Source organism: Canis lupus, chromosome 19 (genome assembly GCF_048164855.1).
Source record: "Canis lupus baileyi chromosome 19, mCanLup2.hap1, whole genome shotgun sequence".
Lineage (NCBI taxonomy): Eukaryota > Metazoa > Chordata > Mammalia > Carnivora > Canidae > Canis > Canis lupus.
Genome location: NC_132856.1, coordinates 16,456,384 through 16,483,166, shown reverse-complemented (window position 1 = coordinate 16,483,166; position 26,783 = coordinate 16,456,384). Strand labels below are relative to the sequence as shown.

At 34.8% G+C, this 26,783-nt stretch overlaps 1 protein-coding gene across 13 annotated transcripts in view; it reads left to right on the top strand.

Annotated features, from left to right (window-relative positions):
* Positions 1-26,783, top strand: part of CNTN4 (contactin 4) — a 917,305-nt gene that overhangs the window by 359,890 nt on the left and 530,632 nt on the right. For 3 of the 13 annotated variants that reach the window (XM_072785324.1, XM_072785328.1, XM_072785330.1), the window contains one exon: positions 10,673-10,743. The exons of the other annotated variants lie outside the window; for them this stretch is intronic. The gene's annotated coding sequence lies outside the window, so the exon portion shown is untranslated. The remainder of the gene's footprint in view (positions 1-10,672; positions 10,744-26,783) is intronic. 13 annotated transcript variants of the gene reach the window in all.

Below are 26,783 nucleotides of genomic sequence, written 5' to 3'. Positions count from 1 at the left end.
TGGATTGCCTTTTTTTTTAACTCTGCTTCTGGGTGTTCATTTCTATAGTACTGTGGTAGAAAAGCGTGTTGTCTTTATGTGTGAAGCTGATTTTTATGACATAGAACCAGGAGAACTCCTGTGTTAGTCTTCCATTCCAAGGAATACCTTGAACTGTTACTTTTCCTGTCCAATTTTCTTTGAAGCTACATTTGCAACCCTGACTGTAGTTAGCATTTTTGTTGTGTGTGCGTTTTTTTCTCAGACCATTACGTTTTAATTGCTACATGAAGTTAACTGTCTCTAACTTATACTGAACCACTTAGGACAACTTCGTTATTGCTCTTCCCTAACCATTCTAGGTAGGCAAGTAGCATTCTAGATATGTCAGTTTAATTTTATCTTTTAGATTGTAAATTCAACATTATAATTAACTGTCCCACCATATAGCTATTTTTAAAAGAAATGCCCTATTATACTATTAGAACTCAAAGTTCGGGACGTCTGGGTGGCTCAGCAGTTGAGCGTCTGCTTTTGGCCTAGGGCGTGATCCTGGGGTCCAGGATCGAGTCCCATATCAGGCTCCCTGCATGGAGCCTGCTTCTCCCTCTGCCTGTGTCTCTGTCTCTCTGTCTTTCTCTCTCTGTCTCTCTCTCTCTGTCTCTCATGAGTGAATAAATAAATCTTTAAAAAAAAAAAAAACACCTCAAAGTTCAGTTGGGGAACAAAGTTTCTGCTTGTATACTTAATGTAAATTTCTAAATGGCAAACTGGATTTAGGACTTGGATGACCTGTGTTCTATAGTTGGATAAGACACACATATTATTGGCATTTAATAAATACTAGGTGCTACTGAATAGTCATAAAAGGAATGAATCCCATCATTTTTGGAGGGGGGGCTACCCAAAAGGCTAACTATCCAAGAAATAATACATTCAAGTTATAACCTTCTACAGATGACCACATAAACTACTTGGCTGCTTCTGAAAGGGGAGTTTTTAATTATTCTTGAAATAGCTTCTATAATTAAGTAACTTGTCTAAGGCGAGAAAGAAAATGAAAGATCTACAGTGAAGGTCAAAACTACAGGGACTCATTATGCTGTATATTTTGTTTTGTTGTATTTCAAGTTTTTTAGTACATAATGGTCTTTTGTAACTGGAGCTTTGATATATGTTTTTTGGAATGTATTGAAATATATATATGAGTTAATTTTGCACACTTTTTATTTATTCTTCTCCTTCTGAAAGGCATTAGTATACCTTTTAACACTATCCTTCAGCCTTTAGTGAAATCACCTTAGAAATAAAGCTATCAAAAATAAAAGTAAAATATGTATCTGCTTGTATTAAAAACGAAAACCAAAACAAAAAATCAGTCGAGTAAACATGGTATCTTACACATTTGGGGAAATAAGAAGGTTTAAAATCAAGCATGGCTACTACCAGTAGTTTTATTGTAGTTTCTGTCTCATTTTGTCTTGTGACTGAGTTGGTTAAAGTGAGGTTCAAGGTATGGGTTTGAATATCATCTGAGAAAAGAGGTCTTCTTGTCCCAGACCTTAGTGTTTCTCTTTTTCCATCATTAAGTGTGTTTTGCCTGATGTTTATGAAAGGTACATAACACATAGACTTCCATTAGTTCATAGTCTAATAAGGGAAATGCAGCATAAATGTTGGCAAGGTCTTACATACTATTCTGTGGATCAGAGAAAGGAGATTGTGATTATGCATACAAAGCATCTATGGGATGTTTTAATATTCTGGACATATATTTTCTACCAAATACTCTACGATTTTCAACCCACAGATCATTGGGAAAATATTCTCATAAAGTTCTATACTTGGGTAATTTCAGAGTTTACTTGTGAGATATTCAGGAAGTCAAAAATTTTGCTTCTTTATGTACCTCAAGCAATTCATTATGTTTGAATTCTGCCAAACATAACTTGCCACTGGAGAAAACTATTTAATATACATGCCTTATTCTTTTTTGGTCAGAATTGTCAATATAGCAAGCAAGAGAATTCATAGTTAACTTCTTCCTAAAATCAATTATTTCTAAATGTTATTGTGGGAAATGTTGCATTAGAAACTAGTCTTTTGGGTTTGTATTAAGACTGAAACTTTTATTACTCCCTTTAATTGAACCATTGCCTTTCCTCAGCGTGTCTTAAAAGGAATGTTTAGGAATAAAGGGAAGGCATAAGGAGGTATTGTACATGGGTGAAGGGGTAGAGGATGTGTGGGAGGGTCAAGGGGAGGGGCAGAGATTGGAGAGGGAGAAGAGGGACAGGGAGGGGGAAGGGGACAGCTCTAGGCAGTCAAGCAGTGTTTACCAAATTTTGAGGTGGAATGCAGTCACCTGGAGACCAAATTCAATGACTGCCCTAGAGGAAAAGGAATTAATCTGTATTCTGTTTCCTTGTTCTTTCTAAAGACAGCAGAGAATCCCAGGACTGTTGGCTTTTTTGTGGCAACTGCATTTATTAAATCTCCTTCCCCCACATGTAAACCATCTAGACCAGGATATGGTCCTGGAGACTAGGAATCGAGTCCCATGTCGGGCTCCCTGCATGGAGCCTGCTTCTCCTTCTGCCTGTGTCTCTGCCTCTTTCTCTCTCTCTGTGTCTCTCATGAATAAATAAAAAAAATCTTCTTTTTAAAAAAAAAAGTAGTAAACCATCTAGAAACGACTTGCCTGTTAAGGCTTTAATCACTTTATAAACCCCACAATTTAGATTCTGGAACAGATTAAGATAAAAGGGAAACAAGTTTTTTCTTACTTGTATTCCTTAAAACAAAAAAAATAAAAACTATATAGGGCACAGAGTTTCTGTTAGGAATGATGAAAAAGTGACAGAGATAAATAGTGGTGATGGTTTTACAACGTGACTTAATGCCACTGAATTTTATACGTAAAAATGGTTAAAAGATAAATTATATACTCTACCACTGCATGTATTACAACAACAAAAGCTTTGTTTACACGTTAACTGCTACAAAGTCTTTGTTTACTTACTAGCTGCTACTTTTGAGATTATTTTAATAATTTGTGGGCTTGTTTCTCAATGAGGATTTCAAGAGACAAGCATCCATAATGATTAACTATTCATTAATTTAGAAAAAATAACTTGCAGTTTTTCATTTTAATTTCAGCAAAGATTTGAAACATGTCAATGGTACTGAATTTGGTTTCTTTAAAAAAAATAATAGGATAGCAATGCAGATGTTAAACTTGAAACATCATTATTACTGGAAATTTGGAAATTTTGCTTAGGGATTGGTCAGATAGTGTCTTGGTTCTTTTCTGATTGAAGTTAGTTGGGTCTTCAGTTTACTGTTGTAATTTTACAACATTTTGATCAGGAATATTTCACCTAAAATGAAGTATGCAATTCATAATTGGTAAGTTTTGGATGGAAAATTTCATTGTTGTTATTTGAAAGTGACTTGCCACATGTATTCACATTGTTATGAGCAAGGTCAAAAGTATCAAGTGTGCAAGTACTTTGTAATTGGTGGTCTGTCAAATATATCAGGGAATTCAATCTATTACATACACTTCAGTACACTAAACCAACACTACATGAAGCCATCAGAGCATAGGATGGCCTCACTAATCTCAGTGTGGTAATTACTGCAGGTGTATCTTGATCATTTAAAATGGGCATTCATATTAGGATGCATCATTTTGTTGAAATATTAAGGCCATCAGAGGGAATTATAAGAGAACTTCACTGTGAGTACTTGATACAAAAGGTAAAATGATTGTCAAACAAATATATTCTAACAATCCTCAAACACCTAAAACTGTTTTGTTGGGACAAAAGTTTGCATATGTGAAATAAAACTAAGTGTTCGCTATTGCTCTCAACTTTTATTTTTACTTTTCAACAAGATGTACAGGAATTATGGAAAGAATGCTTAAAGCACTAAGTAAAATTTGGAAATTCAATGAATGAAGACATTTTCATTGGAGGAAAGATTATATTAATTTTTTACAGTAGATTGTTTAAAGATCTGAAATGATTTCTTCTTTCAGTTTGTGATTGTGAGTTTGCTGCTGTAGCAGAAAGACTCTTGTTGCTATGGTATCTCTGAACATTGCTTCTGGCATTGCCTTTCACAGCTGTAACTGGTCATTTTAGAAGGGCATTATACACGCATTTTGACTATTGTTTCCTTGTGAAAGCTGGGTTGGTTTGACATGTGTTATGTTTCAAAATTAACTTATTTACTTAATGCAAGACTTTACCAAAAATGAGCATATTAAATGAGCTAAATAGTATTTATATGTTAATTATTTTAATAACAGGAAAGGTTAACTATTTTCATTCCAGCTGTTATGTTTATTATGGGAGAAAGTGTAGGTCCCTTTGTTCTTTTAACAAAGCCCTAAATCTATTTGTTTAAAAAAAATTTTTTTTTCATTTCCAGCTGCCAAAGCTCTCAGTCCTGATCTAATTTTAGTATTCACATATGGAATAGATGCCAGTCTTGCCTCATTTAAAAAGTCTTACAGTATCAATGATATGTATTTTTTCCATCAGATGAAAGATTAAAGTTATGCTATTTTTTGAGAAAAAAATTCCTGGTCAGGCCTTGGCTACCAGAAATATCAAGTGTATGAATATTGATAAGATTCCTAAATTGGCACAGTTTTGCTAATACATTTACTTGCTGAGTCCTAAATTTAGAGTCCAGCTAGCCTCATTATCTGCCCTCTCTGTTGTTTGGCCTCTAGGTTCAATACCTAGAAAACTATAAATGCTAATTATATTTGCCTTTGGACAGTTACAACTCCACTCTCCTACCATCTCCAACATATTTTTTTAGCTAGGTTATAGTGAAATTGAATACTATGTGTCAACTGCATTTTAACATAATATCAAGAGAAAGATTTCATTGTGGAATAGACTTGTGACCATGTTCTAGCCTCTCTACTTAAGTTTGTGTGACTTTTATGAGTTGGTTAATGTCTTTGAGCCACTGTCACCTTCAGTGTAGGTAATAGGATCTGGCTGGTGATGATAATATAAAATAGCATAGGTAAAGGTGGAATTCCTGATAATCAATAGTACTGTAGTAAATAATGACTTATTATTTATTACCAGTAATTACTTAATAAATATGTAAATCTTTTAGATAGAACAGAATTACCTTTTTTCTTTTATTTTTTTAAAGATTTTCTTCATTTATTCATGAGGGACACAGAGAGAGAGGCAGAGACATAGGCAGAGGGAGAAGCAGGCTCCCTGCAAGGGAGCCCAATCCAGAACTCTACCCTAGGACCCGGGATCATGCCCTTAGTTGAAGGCAGATGCTCAATCACTGAGCCACCCAAGCGCCCCTCTTTGTTTGTTTGTTTGTTTGTTTGTTTGTTTTTTGAGAGAGAGAGAGCTTGTGCAAGTGGGAGAGTGAGAAGAGAGAACCCAAGTAGTCTCCAATGCCCAGTGTAGAAATAGATGCAGGACTCATTCTCACATCCCTGAGATCATGACCTGAGCTGAAATCAAGAGTCAGATGCTTAACTGACTGAGCCACCCAGATGCCCCTAGAATCATCTTTTTTAACCAAAATCAGATAGAACAGAGACAGACCACAATTAGGTCTTGCAGTGTCCTGGTTTCTCCTTCATGTAGAGATTATGCCCGCTGGTGAAAATTCTACCTATAATTTGCTATTCAGACAGTACCCATATATTATCCCATTATAGCTTCAAAAAGGTTTCATGAATGGGTATCATATTTCCTACTTTACAGATGAGGGACCAGAAGCCCAGAATGTCAGTGGTCAGTCTGCACATAGAATCATGCCCAGACCCAATCTCTCCTGAGTCCTAGTCCAAAGATATTTCCCTTACTTTGCTGCTTGTTATCAAATGAGCCCCTTCCCTTTTTCAAAAAGATTTTTTTTATTAAAAAAAGATTATTCATTTGAGAGAGAGAGAGAGAGAGAGAGAGAGAACACAAGCCTGGGGAGCAGAAGAGGGAGAGGGAGAAGCAGACTACCTGCTGAGTAGGGATCCTGACATGGGGCTCTATCCCAGGGTCATGGGATCATGACCTGAGCTGAAGGCAGACACTTAACCAACTGAGCCACCCAGGTGCCTTTTTTTTCTTTAAGATTTTTTATTTATTTGAGGCCCTTCCTTAAGAAACTGGATCACAAAGAATTCTGTAAATAAGGCTGAAGCTGGTATTTTATTTTACTTATAAATGTTCTTCAGGTAGAACTGAAGTTTTAAAAATCTAAGAATAAAGAAATACCAAATCATCTGAATCCAGGATTCTTATAGTTGGAACTCTCTGAAGACCATACCAAGAATTCATGGATGGCTTTCAGAAAGCTCCCCAAGTCTCCATGAAACTATATATTTCATGTTGCATATTATCAATATATTTCTAGAGCAGAGGGCATATCAGATTTGGAGTCTGTGACTTCTTTTCTATGCATAGAAAAGGAAAAGGATATCACATGCATATGAGATAGCAGATTGTTAGAGCAGGCCACCAGGGTGTCACCTTAGGGATGGATTATATTACATTAAAGAATGCAGACTTTTATAAAAGGTGAGCTCTTCTGAATGGATTCTTCAGGGAGGACCATATCTATCATTTAGAAATGTGTTAGGCTGCAGAATATTTGCCTTAAACAGTATTTTATTCTCACTTTTTTGGGAGAATGTAGGTTAGGTGGATCTAATTTTAATTCAGAGGTTCATTACTGTCAGCAGTGACATAGGCTGGTTCTTTTTATCCTCTCTACTCTCCTTCGTGTCTTGGCCATTAGATGTCATACATCTCAATGGATGATCTCAACATGGCTGTCATTACTTTAAAATCATTTTGGTGTTAGAAGTAGGGGAAAAAGTGTGGCAGGGGATGAATCCTTAAGCTCTCTCCTGGTCCTGTCATTTTTATTAAAAAGGGAATGTTTTCTCAGAAACACCCTTCCCCTATAAGAACTTCTTCAGCTTTATATTTCTTTGGTTAAATTTGCTCATGTGACTATTTAAAATCTGGCAAAGAGAGCTAAGATTGCTATAATTGACCTACCCTAATCATAGTTCACTATTATGACTGAAATTCATTGCTACTCTGAAGAGAAACAGTTCTTTTGTCACAAAAAGGATAGGCTGGCAGTCAGCTAACCAACTACCCGTGTCTCTCTTTACTCTGATAATTTTCCACAAATCTTGATGAGTTAACCAAGTTTTACTTTTTTTATGAATTTGAGAAATGTCATCCCTAAAATATTCCAACATGTTAATAACTACTTACTTAGTTCTTTGCCTCTTAAATATGGCAATTATTTTTAATATTCTACTTTTAAAGTTGGAACTATTCAGACTAAGAAAACAGTGAATGATTTTATTAAGGAAGTGACAAAGTCAGGAAAATCCTTTGACTGATCTTTTGATTTTCTGGTAGGTGCTCATTCTAGCCATGTTAATTCTAACAGTGGTATAACTGAATATGATGCTTTATTTATTACTTAATCTGCTCCCAGTTTTGTGGACTTCACATCCTTTATGAAATTTTTAGAATACATTGTAACAGAAAGAGTGCACCAGATAATTCTCAATAGTCTTTTACTTTTTTTTATCTGTTATACAGTTGGAGGAATCTTCCAACACTGGTTCAGATTATAACTTTATTTTGGGATTTATCAGAATACACAATCCATGCCTTGGAGATAATGCCCATTTTTTAACCACTTTTTCAGTTTTTAGAAGCTGTATATACCTTTTGAATGAATAGAAAAATAGACCTTCCATTTTCTTGATCCATCATTTCATATCTGTTGGCTCATAGGCTTAGTAGAAAAATCAATGTTTGAATTTCTGACTCTTGTGAGAATCTACTTCCTAATGTCTTAGTGAAAAAATTAAATAAGTTTTCACTGTCTGTGTGTACTCATCTAAAATGTACCTATTCACCTAGTGAAAGGAAGTACAGGTGCTTTTTAGGATGAAATTTTTGACTGAAAATCTTTGAAAGAAATGTTCTTATACAATTATTCACTAGTGTAAGTATACATGTGGGAGTGGCATTTCTTTTCAAAGGAGTATAAAAGGTTTTTTATGATTAACTGTATGTTGCTTATTTTTAGAAAACATGATTATTGGGTAGTTATCTTTTCAACACTGTCTTTTCTTTATTGATAAAATTATACTGCTTATAACTTTTTTGATTCCATATTTCATCTCCAAACTCCTGTGGATTCTGAAGTAGGTTGTAAATGCTCCTCTTAGCTTCACATCTACTCTCATTTCTGATCCTGTCTTAATATTGTGACTTTTTTTTTAACACTCTTGTTCTGCTGCTGTGAGAGGCCAGCAGATACTGTAGCTCAATCTCTTTTTCTCTGTGTTATGTTCTTCTGAAGGACTCTATTATAAGAGCTTTGCCCGTAAGAAAAAAATGTTACTTCATGTCCACTTGAGCTTGTGATAAAAGCAGACTTGATCTTCTCTCTTTTTAGGAATATATACAACATTAGGACCATTCCTATTTGCAAAGCCTCTCAAGTAGAACTGAGGAAAGTTTACAGAGTTTATCAGCAAATTAATGGACAAGTATTTAGGAGGCACCTAACAAGTGTAGGGTTCCAGGCTGGATGCTTTGAGAAATACAAAGAAGGAAAAATTCAGTCTTTGCCCTCAAGGCACTGCCACTTTTGCAGGGGAAAGGATGGCACATATATATGAACGCTAATATGCATGTAAGACTCATTATACATTGTCGGTTGAAATCACTTTTGTTAAGTGAATATGACACTAGTAAGAAGAGTTCTAGGAATTCATAAGAGGTACTGACATTGTGAACGAAAGACTAAAAAGTTAGAGAATATTTGACCTTGAAGAAGGTATCTAGTTTTTTCATCTTACATATAAGTAAAGAGAAGTCTCAAAGTAAGTCCTAGTGGGCAGCCTGGGTAGCTCAGAGGTTTAGCGCCCCCTTCAGCCCAGGGCCTGATTCTGGAGACCGGGGATAGAGTCCCACTTCAGGCTCCCTACATGGAGTCTGCTTCTCCCTCTGCCTGTGTCTCTGCCTCGCTCTCTCTCTCTCTGTGTCTCTCATGAATAAATAAATAAAATCTTTTAAAAAAAAGAAAAAATAAAAAAATAAAAAAAAGAAAAAATAAGTCCTAGAGACTAATTGTAATTTTCACAGAGCTATACATTTGTTATTGACAGAAACAGGATTTGTTTTTAGAGACCAAGACACTGGATTTATTCAGGAAGACCTGGAAGAAAAAAACAAAACAAAACAAAAAAAAAACAAGTGGGAAGACTGGGGAAGCAGAATGAAGAGCATAAATGTTAATTTGCTAGATATATTCAAAGAAAAATAAACAAAAATCTCTCCTTTATGAGGAGAGAAGGAAGATTAGTAGAGAGCTAGCTTTCTGCTTCCCATTCTCTTACTTTGTGCTCCCTAAATGATACATTCTCTAGAGCTAGAGGAGTAACTTTTTTTTTCTTATAAGTGAATGACATCTGTGTTTTCTCTTTTTAATCAGGAAAAATTAGCATTTCCCTTCTGAAATAGCTAGTTCTAGGAATAATGATTGTTTAATCTTGTGATTGTCCTCCATAAATGTTAAACTTGTAAATCATCAGACTTTGTTCAGTTGAAGGCCATCTGTCTCTCCAGAGGTGTAATGGTTCATAATATTCCAAAACCAGGTGATTGTGCCTTGTGCCAACATGGCGAATTAAGAAATCTCTTATCTAAGTGTTCTAAGCATTAGAGGCCATGGCGTCAAAATCATTTGCCAATGAACTTTTCATTAACGTTACATGGATCTTGTATAAAAATCTTGGATTTTACCTTCTGAGAACATTTATATAATGACTCATTTTAGGCAAAACCACAACACACATTTGGAGACCTAGTTAAAAAACTCAGATGTAGCATAAAATGTGTTTTGTGTAATGTTGATACCAAGTGTGAAGAATTTCTTTAGCTACTTAAAATTTGAATAAGGGAAAGAATATTAAGTTTAAAAGTTTCTCCTCAGCCATTCAACAAATAAATTAAGAGCGTGTTTTACTTAAATGATAAATGAAACTATTTTGGAAATGATAGAGTCAATAAAGGTGGTTATGTTATTAAAGTTAAATTTCTATTTGAGATAAAGTTGAAAAAGAAAGGAAGTCAGAAACCACATAGGGCTTTGACATGTGACATGAAAGCAACAAATAAAGTGGAAGTGAAGATTTAAACATGTCCCACTGAGGAAGAAATACAAGATTTCTCCCAGAAACAAATTTGACACTAGAATCCCCTAATTCTAATATAAGGAAGATGATATAGAAAGAATGAGAAAATATTTTAGATGACATAGATTGCCTATTTTAATCCTTTCACATTCTTTCCATGTTCCTTGTAAGATAATTGTACTTGTTAATAGTACTTACATACAGGCAACTAAAATATATGTGATTGACAAGGGGTGGGGTGCAGACTGTAGGTCCTCAGGAATTGATTAGATTAATTGTACTGAAAGAACCCCATAGTCAGGTTCATGAGGAAGTAATTCTTATACAATGACAAATAATAATCGATGACTCCTATTGAATAGTTGTTAAGTGCTATTTAATTGACTTATATCTAAAGAATGTTTGTTGAGCACTAGTATATATCAGTGAACAAGGCAAATGTATATTCCTTTCTTTTAGAAAATGTACAAAAGAAACCACATTGCTTACCATGCCAGAACACCAGGAAGCTGCTGTTAAAGACAAACAGGGTAAGGACAGGACACAGAGCCAACTTACAGGGCTCCCCATTAACCTAAAATGGGGCAATATGAACATTAATAAGAATAATGGCAGCAATTGATTGAAGTCACAAAAATATGTAACAAAGTCTATTAGTTCATAAATAATATGATAAAGAGAGAATGATAATGTTCCCAACAATGTAATCAGATGGATTCTACCTATTATTCCTATTGACAGATGAAGTGGATGAGATTCCATAAGGCTAGGCAATTGTCCCAAGACTGACCATTAATAAGTAGTAGAGTTGAAAATTCAAACTGAGTGAGCTTGCACTGACAGGGCTATTGACAGATGTATTCTATATCCTTGTGTTTAATTACTTATCTGGCTTGTTCTTCTTGTGATGGGGAAAAAAAGTCACAAATTCCTTCATTATATTTTCTGTTTCTGGAGGGCTCATTCTGAGCATCTTCAGTCCAGAATTTTAAGTTAAGCCTGAAAGTTTCCAAAAAAAAAAAAAAAAAAATTAGCATCACCCAATAGTCATTTAACCAGCTTTTAGGAGCAGGTCCACACATTTGTTCATGTACATGTATGTTTCCTGCTTCTATAATTTCATTTCTAAAACTTGTTCTCTTGAGATAAGTGACAAAGGATGTTGTTCAGATGGGATCCAAAAGTGGCAGTCTTCTGAAAACTTTGAACTAATAATTTTGAAAATTGATTTGGAACAGTTTTACTTGATTCGAAACATGTTTTAATCAAAGTAGGCACTATTATCTGTACTTAAGGAAAAATAAGGAGGAATAAATGCAGAATTTCAAAAACATTGCTAATAAGGGAGGATGTTGACAATAAATATGCTTTGTCATTTCTTGTTTCTGACATGTCTGTGATTTATTATAAAGCATAATGTTATGTACTGTCACACTTAAGAATGTACTCCAGGACTTGTGTGTATGTCTGTAGCTTAGCTATATAATTCAGCAGATCAGATTACCAAAAAATGGAATCATTGAGTCCCATCCACAGTCAAAATTGAGATCAAGTAAAGAGACATGACACATACTATTATTTTTCAATGATAAATAGTTTTGAGAAACAAGTCCTCTTTGATACAAGTGTTTGATAATAAGAGTAAGTGTGTTTGGAAGAGTACTCCTAAAATCAGGTGGAACAAATCTCGCTAGTCATCTCCAGCCTTCTTGTTTGACAGATGAGGATAAAACTCTAAGAAGCTGAGTTGACTAGAGTCACTCATCTAATAAGTAACATCAAGACCCAATGATGGTGGAATTATCTCCTTTTAGTCTACTATGTTTTCTTATTTATCCATCTCTACCAGTTGTACCACCATCAACTCTAGCCAAATTAGAACAAGAGTATCACTTTTGACCACTCTACCAGTTCTCTATGCACATTCAATCTATTCTCCTGTCCCATCTATTACATCTAGCAAATACTTGACTGTAGCTGCTTGATTTATCCCCAATACAGCACCATTTTATGATAGATAGCATCCTGACTAGTTTTCTTACCTCGAGTCTGGCTTCCTCAATTTCATTTAATAGAAATTTTTTCTGCAGTGCAGACTTGATCATGAAATCAGATTTTCTTGGTTATATGTTGCCGTTACATAACAGGAATGAGCCAGGAGACCAGAAGCTCAAAATCAGTGCATTATTTTTTGTTTTGGACATCATTATAAGAGAAATGAAAATTTCTAACTGCATGGAATCTCCGAAATGCATAGACAAGAAACACAAAATACCCTTTCCTTTCCTCCCTTCCACACCCCACATGACTCCTCATATTTCACTGTATTAAGTAGGCAAGCTTGACTTCGTTTCAGTCTACAAAATCCAACATATCATTTAAAGGTGGACAGGGGAGGTAGGTTTCTTGGTTTGTAAGTGCCTTGCTGACTGGCTTCTGTGGATGACTGCTCATACTCCTGTGTATAGTGTCTGCTTACACCACAGTTGTGGTGGCATATGCCACATAACACAGTACACACATCCATGCATCATCTGGACTCTACCTGCCTTACCTCTTGCCACTTTGCTCCCTCTCTACTGCCCCACACTTGGCTCTTGCCATAATGAACTTACTTAATTACAACAAAGCTGTATTCTCCAATAATGTCATCACTAGCCACTTGTAACTACTTAAACTGGGTAGAATCAAATGAAATTAAAATTTCAGTTCCAAAATCACACTGATTTTATGTCAGATCCTTAATGGCCACTAGAGGCTAGTGGCTACCCTATTGGATGGCACAGATTTTAAAACACTTTCATTACCTTATAAAGTTAATTTGGGGAGCAGTGCTTTGAAGATTAATGTCCTCCCTTATCTTTGGTCCCTATCACAAGCCAGTAAGTTACCAGGTAACTGAGTAATCTTACTTTACTAACCACTACTTACTTAATTCCAATTCCCAATCTAGTTCATATACTGGCATTCCTTCCTCTGGGACTGTATACCAGGGTATCTTCTCCTTTCCCTTCCCAACTTGATTTGTTTGGTTCATTTTCTATTCCATTCTTTAAACATAGGGCTTCCCTTGGCATAGCATTTTATCAGATATATTCTAAGGATATATTTATTTGTCTCTATCTTGCAGACTCTATACTTGTGTTTCTTGCTCAGTCTCCTATTGGGGGCATGTAGCTTGGTGCCTGGAACTTTGCAAGGAATCTATAAATTTTGGATTAATAAATGGATTAATTAAAATGTTTATTTTATTTGAAATAGACAGGCACCCCCAACAGAATAAATGTATTTATAATTTTCCATGAATCAAAGCTTTTTTAATTGAGTTACATTATAAAATTAGGAATTAATCTTCTTAGAAATTGGCCATAAGAAAATTACTCATAAGGATTTATATTAAAAATATTTAACCTTGGGGTCTCTGGGTGGCTCAGTCAGTTAATGGTCACTTAAGACTATTGATTTTGGCTCAAGTCCTGATCTCAGGGTTGTGATCTCAGGATCATGGAATTGTGCCCTGTATAGTACTGTGGGCTGGGTGTCGAGTCTGCTTAAGATTCGTCTCCCTCTGCCCCTCCTCTTCCCCACCCCCTACTCTCACATACATACTGTCTCTCTCAAAAACAAACAAAAACAAAAACAAAAACAAAAACAAACAAAACAAAACAAAATCTGAAACAAAAAAACTTAACCCTGCACCATACAATGATGATGATGGTGATGATAATAATCATCATCATAACAGGAAATCTAAAGCAAAATAACCATCGGCCTCACACCCAATTAAGGAGGAGACTGTGTTTAGCACAGTCTGCTTTAGGACAAGACACATAAGAAGCCCATTATTTAATATAATCAGAACAAATCAACTGTTCTCATTTTTCTATGTTGCCTTCTAACCCTTAACCACATGAATACATAATTTTACAATTGTCTCCATAGCTAGGATAGTTTCTGTTTTTGGTTTTAACATTAATATTTCACTGTAAGTTTACAACATGGGCAGTGTAATTACTTTTAGTGGCTACACAATATTCTATCCAGTAATGACAATGGAATTTGCTTCAAAATGCCTTTATTACTTTTTGGACCGTTAGATTATTTTCAGTGTTTTCTGTTTTAAATAGTATAACGCATTTAATATTTTCATGTAAGTAGTTTTTCTTTTTGAGAGATAAATATTTTACTTTAGACTAAATTGTTTAAAAAATAAAAACCTGTGACATTTATGGTATTTGAAACATTTTACCAAATATTTCCCCATGAGCTGAGGTCTTGTCATAATTTTAAATTCTTTTTTTTTTAATTTAACAGATACAAAATGGACAGAAAAAGTTTTAAAGTTGAATGTATAGTGGAAAATACAATTTTTTATTGGAACACTATGGTGTTCTTTTAGATAACTACTATCATTTTGAGAAAGGAGTGAGTTCAAAGAAGAAAAAGATGCCATTTATTTTACTGAGTTCTTTAAATGAAATCACTAACCTCTCATGCACCAAAGTTAATATCCCTTTTATAAACTGGAGTTCTTAGGTGTCCCGACTCTAGAGGGTAAAGGTGTGGCTTCAGTGTCACATCACTATGTGGAAGAGGATCTGGTGAGCTCAGGAACACAAATGAAACATGGATTCACAGTTTAGCTTTGATGGAAACAGTAGACTTTTATTTTTATTCTAGGGGCATTTTTACATTGTTTTATTTTAAAATACGACAAATGGTAATGCACAGATATTGAAATCTTCCCACATACATTCCCTTCTCTCTTTCCCATGCCAGTTCTTTTTTATTGTTATCTATTTTTGTTTGGTTGTTTAATTGCCACTCTTAACCTGTTTGTGGTTCAGGATGTTACTTCTCTGCCTGTAGTAGTAATGATAATGTAAAAATAGCAATAATGATACCTAATTTAAAAAAATGAAGATTTTATTTATTTATTTAAGATAGAGAGCATGAGCTAGGGGAGGTATTGAGGGAGAAGCCCCCTCCCCGCTAAGCAGGGAGCTTGAGGCAGGGCTCAGTACTGAGACCCTGGGATCATGACTTAAGCCTAAGGCCGATGTTTACCTGACTGAGGCAACTAGGTGCCCCAATATCTAATTTTAAGTGCTTTGCTGGTGTTAACTTACTTACTCCTCCAAACAACACTGTCATATAAGTACTATTTTTATTTCCATTTCAAAGAATGGAAAACTGAGTCATAGGGTGGTTAAATAACTTGTCTAAAATTGCACTACTGTTTAAATCTGAGCAATCTGATTATCTGACTTACTGCCCTAAACTTGAATGCTATGCAAAATGAATCAAGTGGATTGTTGTTGTTAATATTTCAAGTAGTTACAGGTGAAATTCACTTTTTTTAGTACAAAATGTATTAAAGGTATTCTTGAAGACCTATTTGTAATTGTACTTTTAGAGTCTTTTCCAAATCCCCACAAAATCTAAGTTTGTAAGACACAGGTATTAAATGGCTTGAGAATTGGTCTTGATTTATTCCAAGTAAATCACACAAAATCAATCTCCTTTTATGTTTGTAACTGGTACACTGGAGAATCTTTCTTTCTTTCTTTCTTTCTTTCTTTCTTTCTTTCTTTCTTTCTTTCTTAGAGAGAAAGAAAGAAAGGGAAAGGAGGGGCAGGGAGAAAATCTTCAAGGAGACTCCTTGCTGAATATGAAATCCTAAGCTGAGCTCTGACTCAGGACCCTAGGGGAAACAGAGAGTTGGATACTCAACTGACTGAGCCACCCAGGGGCCCCCAGAGTATTGCTTTTGGATAGTACAGCTGTCATTCAGCAAGGTGCAGGACAGAAATTTTAATGTCATCCTTTTGGAAAATATGGATAATAATGAGTGGTTTAGATGATTATTGTAGGCATGAGCTCTCTGAGATGCTTAAGCATTCTCCTGAAACTGAAGGTAGGATAGGTTAAATATACTGGAGTAGAATTAGACCATCTGGGCTCAGATTTTGGCTTTCCCACAGCAAACTTAATCTTTGAGTAAATTTCCTAGTTTCTCCAACCCTCAGATTCTTCATCTTTGCTATAGACATGCAGATGTGTTGCATCCACCAGGTACAATTGTTGTTAAGTGTTAAGATGGGGTAATATATGTATATTGTACCCATACAATGGTATAAAATTCATGGTATAAAATTCAGCAGTAAAAAGTAAGAGACTATTAATATACCCTACAACATATATGCACCTCACAAACACTATGCTAAATGAAAGGACTCAAACGTATTGAATGCTTCTATTTATATGATAGGGGAAGACAAGGCTAATATACACAGAAAGAAGATTAGTGGTTGCCTGGGACCGGTGTTGGGCATGAGAACTGATTAAAAATGGGCACAAAAGATCTCTTTGAGATAATAGAAATAATCTAAAGTTAGATTGTGGGAATGATTGTGCAGTTCTTTAAATATATTAAAAACTATTGAATTGTGTAGTTAAAACAAGTAAATTTTATGCTATACAAATTAATACCTCAATAAACTGTTAAAAAAGAAACCTAAAAATAGAATTTAGCATAATCAATCATTATTAAGATCTTTTTATTATTTTTATTAGTTTTTAGTATCCACGGCTGAGTCTTTATCGTCTGCATTACTTAAAGTGAGAGATTATGGGGATATGCCATAGGACTCTGTACTTAGCTGGGCTTCATCAATATTTATCAACTTTTTGGATAGAGACACACTTTCAAGTTTATGAATGACACAGCTGAGAGGGATAACTAATAGAATAGAACCCAGAATCAAGATTTGGAATTTTTTTTGACAGCCTTAAAAGCTGAGCTTGTGCCAATAAGATGAAATTTAATTAAAAAAAATTGCAAAGTCTGGCACAAGCTGGCTTTCTTAGGCAGGCTAAAGAAGTATAAGCAACTGGCTTCTAAAATACTTATTACCTTTATAGTAATAAAATATAGGATGTGTTTACCTATAAGAAAAGAATTCCCAGAATATCTTGGAGGTAATTCAGGTCAAAATGGATATTCCACATATAAATAATACGTTATGTTTTAGTAGATATTGGAGGAGTACTCATCTGGATATTCCTTGCTTTATGTTCACATAATGATGATAGTAATAATTATTATTTATAATTATATTATGTGTAAGATAAAATTCGACACTTATAATGTTCTAAGATCTGTGATAAGTGCCTCATATATATTATTCCCATTTAATGCTTATAACGACCCTACTAAAGAGTTTTTTTTTTTTTTATTCCTAGTTGGCACATGCGCTGACCTGAGTCTTAGCCTTAGTTAAATAGTTAGTGAGTGGCAGATTATGTTAGGAAGCAGTCAGGATTCAGGACCCATATATTTTTTAAAGATTTTATTTATTTATTTATTCATGAGAGAAACAGAGAGGCGGAGACACAGGCAGAGGGAGAAGCAGGCTCCATGCAGGGAGCCTGACATGGGACTCGATCCCGGGTCTCCAAGATCACGCCCTGGGCTGAAGGTGGCGCTAAACCGCTGAGCCACCTGGGCTGCCCAGGACCCATATTTTTAACACTTAAGCTCTATGGTTTACCTTTAGAATTCCTTATAAATAAAATATAGTTTTTGAACCTCTAGTAAAGTAAAAATGCAAAAGCAAAGAGATACTCAGCACTTAGCCTTTTGGGGGAGGAATCATTGATGGTTAGACCAATATCAGGATTGGTTTATTTTAGTTCTAATCCTTTGGGAAGTACTAATTTCCATCACTGTGTTCTAAACTGTGCTACATCTAATGAGCTGTGTGAAAATGCTGAGGTATCAGGGGCTATGGCCATTCGAGCAAGAAGACAGTAAACGCAGTAGGAACAGCTGCTTAATAAAAGGCTATTAGTAGGCCAGAAAACAAACAGGAGATTTTGCTGAAACATATAATCTATTTTTAAATTACTCTGAAATAATCACTTGGGCATTGATATGGAAGAGAATTATCAACAGTCGGATGTTTTATAGAAAATACTCTACCTTGAAGTCTACTTTTGGATATTGTTTCCTGTCTTATGTTCAGTAATCTGAAAAGGAAGTCACCATGTGTTTATGAAAAACATAATAGATAATGTATTGACTTGAAATTCTTTTCATTTTAAAGAAGAAGGAAAATGCATTGGCACAAAGTCAGAAAAGTATGTAATTGATGTTTTCTTATCTTAGAGGGTCATACACACAGGAGACCTAAGATCTAAGTTAGTGTGAGGTGCAATGTAGATATGAGGATTTAGGTTAGAAGTCCACCTGCTAGCTTTTTTACACAGTGTTTACATGACATAGAAGTAGCTCTTATATTAATTTTTAAAAATAGTGAGTGAAAATTATAAGTTCCTTGATTGGTATCTTTTCTTATTTAGCTCTTAGTTTTATTTAAACATTAATTGTTATTAAACAAAATCCATGTTGCAGCTTTATCAGTAAGCATTATTTTTTTTCCCTCCATACCAATAAGGGAAGCTTATGTTCATTGTACATTCTCTCCTTCAGGAATTCCCCCCACAGGACTTAAGTTTTTGTGGATCCTTTCCATCTTCCTGTTAGTTTGATAACAATCTATGATTAGAAAGCCCCAACCGTTTTAGAAGCTTTCCTGCAGAATTATTTTGTCTCTTAAATATCCCAAAAGAACAAAGATTTCCTTTTCCCTCTGGAGAAGATTAAAATTAATACAATAGTCCCCACTTCTCAACAGTTACACTCTCTGTGGCTTCAAACACCTGTGGTCAGTTGATGTACTTGAGCATAAACTGGTGATCCTTTCTTGACTCTCATGAGAAGGTCAGTAGTGGCCTGACACTATGTCACAGTACCTGTGTCATTTACCTCACTTCATCTCATCATGTAGACATTTTATTATGTCACCTTATCTCAGAAAGAAGGGTGAGTTCAGTAAAATAAGATAATTTGAGAGAGATAGACCACATTCATAACTCTTATTATGGTATATTGTTATAATTCTAGTTTATTATTAGTTACTGCTATTAATCTCATGCTGTGTCTAATTAAGTTTTATCATTAGTTTATATGTATAGGGAATATCATAGTATACATAGAGTTCAGTGCTATCCATGGTTTCAGGTATGTTCTGGGGGTCTTGGGATACATCCCCTGTGGATGAGAGAGCAGGGTACTACTATATCCAATTTTTTACCCACTGTAGTCATTTCTTTTACCTTCTTATCTTTTTGACCCAGAAAAAACAAGTTACTTTTAAACTTTCCCCATTAAATTATGCAAGTGGATGTTTAAAAAAATCAATTTGGCTAGTTTCTATTAACAGCTGTTAATTCTAGGTAAAACCCAATGTATGCTTGCACACAGGATTTTAACTTGCATCATGTGTTTGCAGAAATCCTTTAGCGCCAGAGCAGTGTTTTCAGTTCTTATTGAGTAACAAAGAATTGCTAGCTTATCCTGAACAATCTGTCACATAATGGTTTTGGATAATTTGGATTTGGATCAAAGTTTTCTTTTTTTTTAATAATAAATTTATTTTTTATTGGTGTTCAATTTGCCAACATACAGAATAACATCCAGTGCTCATCCCATCAAGTGCCTCCCTCAGTGCCTGTCACCCATTCACTCCCACCCCCCGCCCTCCTCCCCTTCCACCACCCCTAGTTCGTTTCCCAGAGTTAGGAGTCTTCATGTTCTGTCTCCCTTTCTGATATTTCAAAGTTTTCTTAAAGTTTAATGGAATATAATAGAATGGGGAAATGGAATTTCTAAAATTCTGCCACCAGTTGCATAACAACTGATGATGGTAGTTATCAATGCTTAGATTATTGCCTCTAAATTATTAAGCTATAGAAGAATAACATATTTGAAGTGACTATTACCCAGATAGTTATCCAAGGGCAAAAATTTAACAAAATCCTTTTTCCTTGGACATTCAAATCCAACCTTTCATTGCTGTAGTTCTGTTAACCCCCTAAACTGATAAGACAGTAAGTACAATTCTATTGCTAGACAACATTGTTTTTGGTAAAAATAGCTCATTTATACATTGTATCTGCTGGAGATCCCTGGGTGGCTCAGCAGTTTAGCACCTGCCTTCGGCTCAGGGTGCAAACCTGGAGTCCTGAGATTGAATCCCATACAGGGCTCCTTGCATGGAGCCTGCTTCTCCCTCTGCCTGTGCCTCTGATTCTCTCCCTCTGTGTCTCTCATGAATAAATAAATAAAAATCTTTTTAAAAAAATTGTACCTGCATTAAGAGGAATATAAATGGCCTCTGAGTACTAGATGGGATTGTAATACTTTGGTCCCTGGAATGCAGTGACTCTTATAACTGTGTGTCCCTTGTGGAGACCCTGGAAGCTATTTCTATGCAGTTGTTAAAAGAGATGCTTGCTCTTTTGGGACATGAAGCTTTCAGACCAGGATTACTCCAACAGTTGCCCAATGTGACTCTTGCCTTCTTACACCTCACCAGGACTCCTTATACCTCCTTAGACCTCCTGGTGAGGGGGTGGATCTCCGTAGGCCCTTTGTGAACTACTACAAGGACATTGACAAAAAAATATCGCTACTGCCGTCTTGGCGAGCTATATTTCTGAAATGTATTCCTCTGTGTAGCCTAATGTCACATGTGGCGTATAAGACTGGAGTCTTGTAAGTCTAATGTCCATTTGACTTAAGAGGAACCTCTGGTATGTATTAAATATCTGAATAGAACATTAAGATCAAATGAAGGGAAAGTTTGGATTTTTGGATGATTTTATATGATGGTAGAAAACAATTGTGAAAAAAAAAACAAAAAAAAACAAACAAACAAAAAAAGAAAACAATTGTGCACCTTACTAATTGTACTAATCACTAGTACAATGAGCACAGAATCTAACTATCAATTTTTGTGGTTTTACACTCAGTATCAATTTGGATAGGTTAATTTATGAAGCACCAAAAACCCAATGTAAAAACTGAAAATTTATATTTAAAAATCATGTGCTTTGTCTGAGTACCAATTTGTCTTACTGTTTTGTCACTGTTTCCATAATAAATAACATTTTTTTTCTAAATAACATTTTCATTTGGGTGCAGTTGTAAAGGAATGGATTAGCCTTGATTTTTGGTCACTGGAGTACTTTTGACAGATTAACCATTCTACCATAATGGGTAAAAAATCATTTGGGCGGTTTTGCTGAACTCAAAGCTAGGGGCCTTTGTTTTTTCTGAGCTGTTTTTCGTGAAATCCCAAAATTACATAAAATGACATATTTAGATTGTTTTGTTTTTATTTTTAAAATTAAGGTGTGAGATCCTTTCTTCATATAAAACAGATATAAATGTATAGCCTAGTTGAACTCATGGGCACCAAATGCCTGCTATCTTCTTTTCTTTTTCTTCTCTGGCAGCTTTAGAGTGCTAGGGATCTACAGAACACAGTATTGTAAAAACACTGCTTTCTGCAATTATATAATTGTTGGGGTTCCAGAGGTGTATTTTTGTTGGTAAAACTTCTAACCTAAAAATAGTTGTAGTTGATAGAAGCATATCATTTCTGAACCTGATTCCTTTCTCAGCTTATTTGTGAGTAAGCTTATCTTTTTACTCCAGTGCAGTGACTTTTAAATCTATTGCCACTTCTTGGTGGGAGAGGAGGATATTATTTACACTTAATCTAAAAAATTGACAAGAAAGAAAGTTACATATTTGTATAGCAATTTACGTCGTCTTCTCTCCCTTCCTACTACCATCCACCCATCTATCCATCTATCCATCTAGTCTGCAACAATTATTTGTGCCAGGGGATTTAGAGGTAAAAATATATAATCCTCGTGTATAAAAAGCTCACAATCTTACTGTCCTAGGATAATATCAGTATTTTTGGCTACTCTTTACCATAGATGATTTCCTTCAAACTGAAGTGAAATGTGTGTGTGTATCAGTGTATATTCATAATGCAAATACCTATAAACACATAAAAATGTGTTAGCATTTGATGAACATTTCCCCCTTTTTTTCCCCATACAGGAGATTGTGTGACTTCAAGAAAGCTTTAAAGCCTTTGGCGGGATCTTGCATTGATATTGATCTCTCTTTTCCTATATCTTTGTAATTTTAGAAATATATGAGAAACTCTCTTTTATACTCTTCTTTCAGTTTCTAATCTACTTTAGATTTGCCACATGAAGAGTTGGAAAGAAACAATCATCATTTGGTAGCAAATTAATTTTTGCAAAAACAAGTGACATGTAGTAGTAGGTTTTATTTGTTCATGAAAGTAAATTTATAGTTAAATTATGACTTAGTGAATTTTAAGACTGCACATATGTAGAAAGTAGATTTAGCAAACCTCTGGGTTAGCCTCTGATGAAAACACTTCTATTTTCTCTACTTTGTACCTTGCCAGTTAACCTCCCCATAGCAATTAAACCATCTGTAATTATCCCTAATACAGATTTATTTCCTTGAGCATTAGCCACATGGCACGTTTTACAATTACTTACCCTTCAGGAACAACTATTGATAATTATCTAAGATATTTAGATGCAGACGTTTAACAGTTAACAATCTAAGTTCATATTTACTAGGAAAATGTATAAAACAAGTCAGAACTTTCAGAGCTTGTGTAGTAGCATTCAGTGACAATGCATCATTTTCTCTTTGCATTAGTGTATCACTATTCCGTTCAATTGAAATGAATGCTTACAAGTGAGAAGAGCAACTAGCATAATGTTATTTAAATTGAATGTAGGCTCCATTTTTAATAATAGATAGTCTGGAATCATGGATAAAAAGGAATGATAAATAATACAATAGAACCCAAATCATTCATCTTTGCATTATTCTACAGAGACATGCTGATTTCCATCAGATATATTCCCTGGCATCAAGCTTTGCTTTGTTTTTGCAATTTTTTTTTCTGTGAGTTTTTATGTTGAAATATTTTCCACATTAGCATGTATTGACTCATTTTATTTCTGGCGAAATATTGAAATAGCTCAGTTTAACGGATCATTTGGGAGCTTTTGCCAATCTTGAGAGGATAAGAAACTTGTTGAAAATTATTTTTGCCCTCTCAACAAAAGACATTAGATGTTTAAGCATTCTAGAATTATCATATTGAATCTAATAAAAGTCACCATAGTGATTAAGGCTCTTCCCAGATCCCACCAAGATTTGAGTACCAAGTGAAACAGAGAATTTCCATTATTCTCCTAATTTTCCATACCTGAATGAAATTGAGGAGGTGGTGTTAAAAAAAGGAAACCCACACTTTTGCAGCCACTGTTTATTTTTCCATCCCCTTGTACTAGACCTTGTCTTCCCTGCTGGGTGAAATTTCCCATTTGCTACATATTTCTTAGTTTCCAGCATAGCATGTGCTGAGGAATTTAGAAGTTTAAAGACTAACATCTATGTCCAGTGTAAGGAGCATTGTATACTAATTTTGAAACTTCCACACTCTAGAACAATGCCAGTTACATCAGTACCTTTTCTCCATGTTGCTAAGTTTTAAAGATAATGATGTAGGGCATAATGTTTCTGCCTAGAATAACCATATATTCAGCTGTTTAGGAGAATTACAGAATTTAATCTTTTTTTCCCCCTTCCAGCCTTCCACATTTATTTTCTTCATTTTCTCTAAGGAAAACTGGAAAATAATCTCTAAGAAACAAGGAATACTCTAAGGAATATTGTTTCCATCCATCTTGCTTATTTGACCTTTATTGTAAAAAGAATGTGTGTGTGTGTGTGTGTGTGTGTGTGTGTGTGTGTAAAATATAGTTTGTTCTTCTGTTAACGTGTGTCTGTAAACACCAGTAACCGCATAGGCAAATGATAAGTGGGAGAATGTGGAAGTCATAATTGATCATATAATATTTTCTTAAGCAAAGGTTGCTGAAATAGTAGGATTAAATTATGATCTTCATCAGGTAGGGAAAAAGCTCTCAGCTAACAGCTGCATAGACAAGAGCATTCTCAACTGTATTTACAGGAAAGACAAAAAAGAAAAAGGAAAAATAAAAGCCTAAACATCTGCATCAGGGAATTTTTCCCTAGAAAGGCACACTCCCATCCGGGGAACTTCCTTCTTGTTTCAGGCTGTACTTCTTCCTTCTGGGCCCACCTTAACAGCAGCCCTACACACCCGCTGCCTTCTGCTTTGTCTCAGTGAAAGAAACTCTCTTATCCTCTCTCATGTTTTTGTGTATTCTTAATTACCACCCAGGCAGTTTCCAACCGTGCTCAGCTTCCTGCCTAGGTTATCCAAAATAATTTCTGGATGAGACACCAATAATTGTTTGTGTCACTGTGTTAGTTATGAAGTTCCATGGGTTTTTAGTAGTGATACACTTCAAATTTGTTTTCCCTTAAGCCATATCTTTAATGCATAATTTTATAAAGTGTGAAGGTCTTTCACAAATATATATATCTTGGTATGGCAGAAATGCCAGCTTTACCTTTTTTATTCTAATAAAGAACCTTTTTACCATTTCATTTTTTGTGCTAAGCATCATTATTTATGAAAACATGGAAAATACCTTGGACCTGGTTATAATGGTGAATCATTTTATCTGATATGTATGTATTAGTAAGTGAAAATGGTATTTATTGCACTAAAACATGAACATAAAAGACAAAATCAACTTTCACATTACTGATCTATATATCAAGATATACTCCCTTTCTTAGTACATACAAATTTCCTATAAAGAAAAATTAGCAAGAAAAATTCAAGACTTCCAAGAAGGTAGGATCTTCTACTTGAAAGCATGAAATATGCCTTCTCAGAGCCTAACTAAATCAGTTTGAGGAATCAATTAAAAAAGACGTTTAAGGGTAGAGATTGTCTAATATTAACTATCTTACCCTACCGCGTAGTACATGGTCTTTACTCAGAAAATGTATGCAGTAAACAACTTACTGTGGTATGAACAAATCCATCCCACATGTATGAATTCACATATCAATATAAATAAAAGTAAAGTTAGCTTTAAAAATTAAAGAACCAAGTTAGTGAAGGGTAAGAGATTAAGAAATCTCTCTACAAGCATGTCCTCTTTACTCAACCACTGGGTCAACAAATGAAATATAAAAAAAATACAAATGCATACATGTATAGTAAAATGTGAACCATTGTTGAATGTAGATGAGTATAATGGTAATTATGATCCCTTTTCTAAAATTAAATTTTGTGAGTGTGTAAGCACTTTCTCCGTAAAAGACTAGGAGAAAACAAATGATGTTGCCCACATCTAATAAAAGCGATATCATTATGTAATATTTATAGACCCTCATAGGCTTTAGAAATCATTTTAAACTTTTTTCATTTAGTTTGAACTATGTTATCTAATGCATCTTTTCATATGTGTTTAAAATCTCTAACTACAGTTTTAGAATGTGTAGAGCCTGATACTCAGTATGATGGGAATGCCTCAAAAGATATCTGCACTCCTATAATCCAAATCCTTTTGATGGGAGTAGACCTTCACTCTGTCTTTAAGAATGAGGAGGTGAATCTTCTGTTATGAACCAGTTGCTGTCATGGTTTTATTGCACTCTGGTGCTTTATACCTGTACCCTCTCTGTGATTATTTTTGAAGCATTTCACAGGTTTGTATGTTGTCTCACAGATCTGTACTGTAGACTTCTCAGACAAGGTTTATTTTTTAGATCTTCCTTACCTTATTTGCTATCTGTGAATTAGAAAATGTGGCAATTTAGGCTGTATCATGCTGTTTTGATTTTCATTGTTTTTTAGAAAATCTCTAGACACCCTTCTAAATTTATTCAACAATCACTGGATTGAAAGTTCTGTGAAAGAAGGAAATATTACCTTCTGGGTTCTTAGCACAGTACTTCACCTATAATGGGTGCTTAATAAATACTATTGGAATTTGATGCAAGAGGTGGCTCATATGCTTTACAGATGTTTTACAGACTCTTTTACTGTAACACTTTTTATATGGTATTTGTGAATCCTGTCTTCTAAACAATGTCCCAAATTTCAGAAAGATTGTAGGTTAGGATAATGAGTCAGGTGGTTGGGCATTGATCTGCAGAGGCATTTTGAAGACACTGGAATGGAGATGTCATGACCATTTGAGAGTAGCTAGGGGAGATCTTGTTCAGTACTCCCAAGTTGGCAGAATGAGAGAGTGGTTCTGTTCCAAGTATGTTGTTTTAGAGATCCCAGAGCTGGGATCTGCCATTCCTTTCCCTGCTGCTTTTTTGTATTTTACAAATACATACAGGTGGCCATACTGATGTTAACGGTTATTTTTTCCTTTTTGGTGAAATAATTAAAAAGAAAAATTAGTCATTTGGTTCATTATTAAATTTTCTACTTAGTTTTCTGTTTAATTCCTTTTTATGACACTCTGGGTACTTCCATTTAAGAAATTGCAATAAATGAAAGAAAGGAACAATGAAACATAAACTTGGATTAGCTGTCTTCTTTGGTAATGCTCAGAAAGAACCACATGCTTGTACCCTAATTAACAAATTTGAAGTGTGGTGGCAGCTTATAGTTCAAACACTATTGTCTAAAGTCTTTTCATTCTATCAGGTTTTATAGGAAGATAGCACAAAGACTTGATGGTTATATTATTA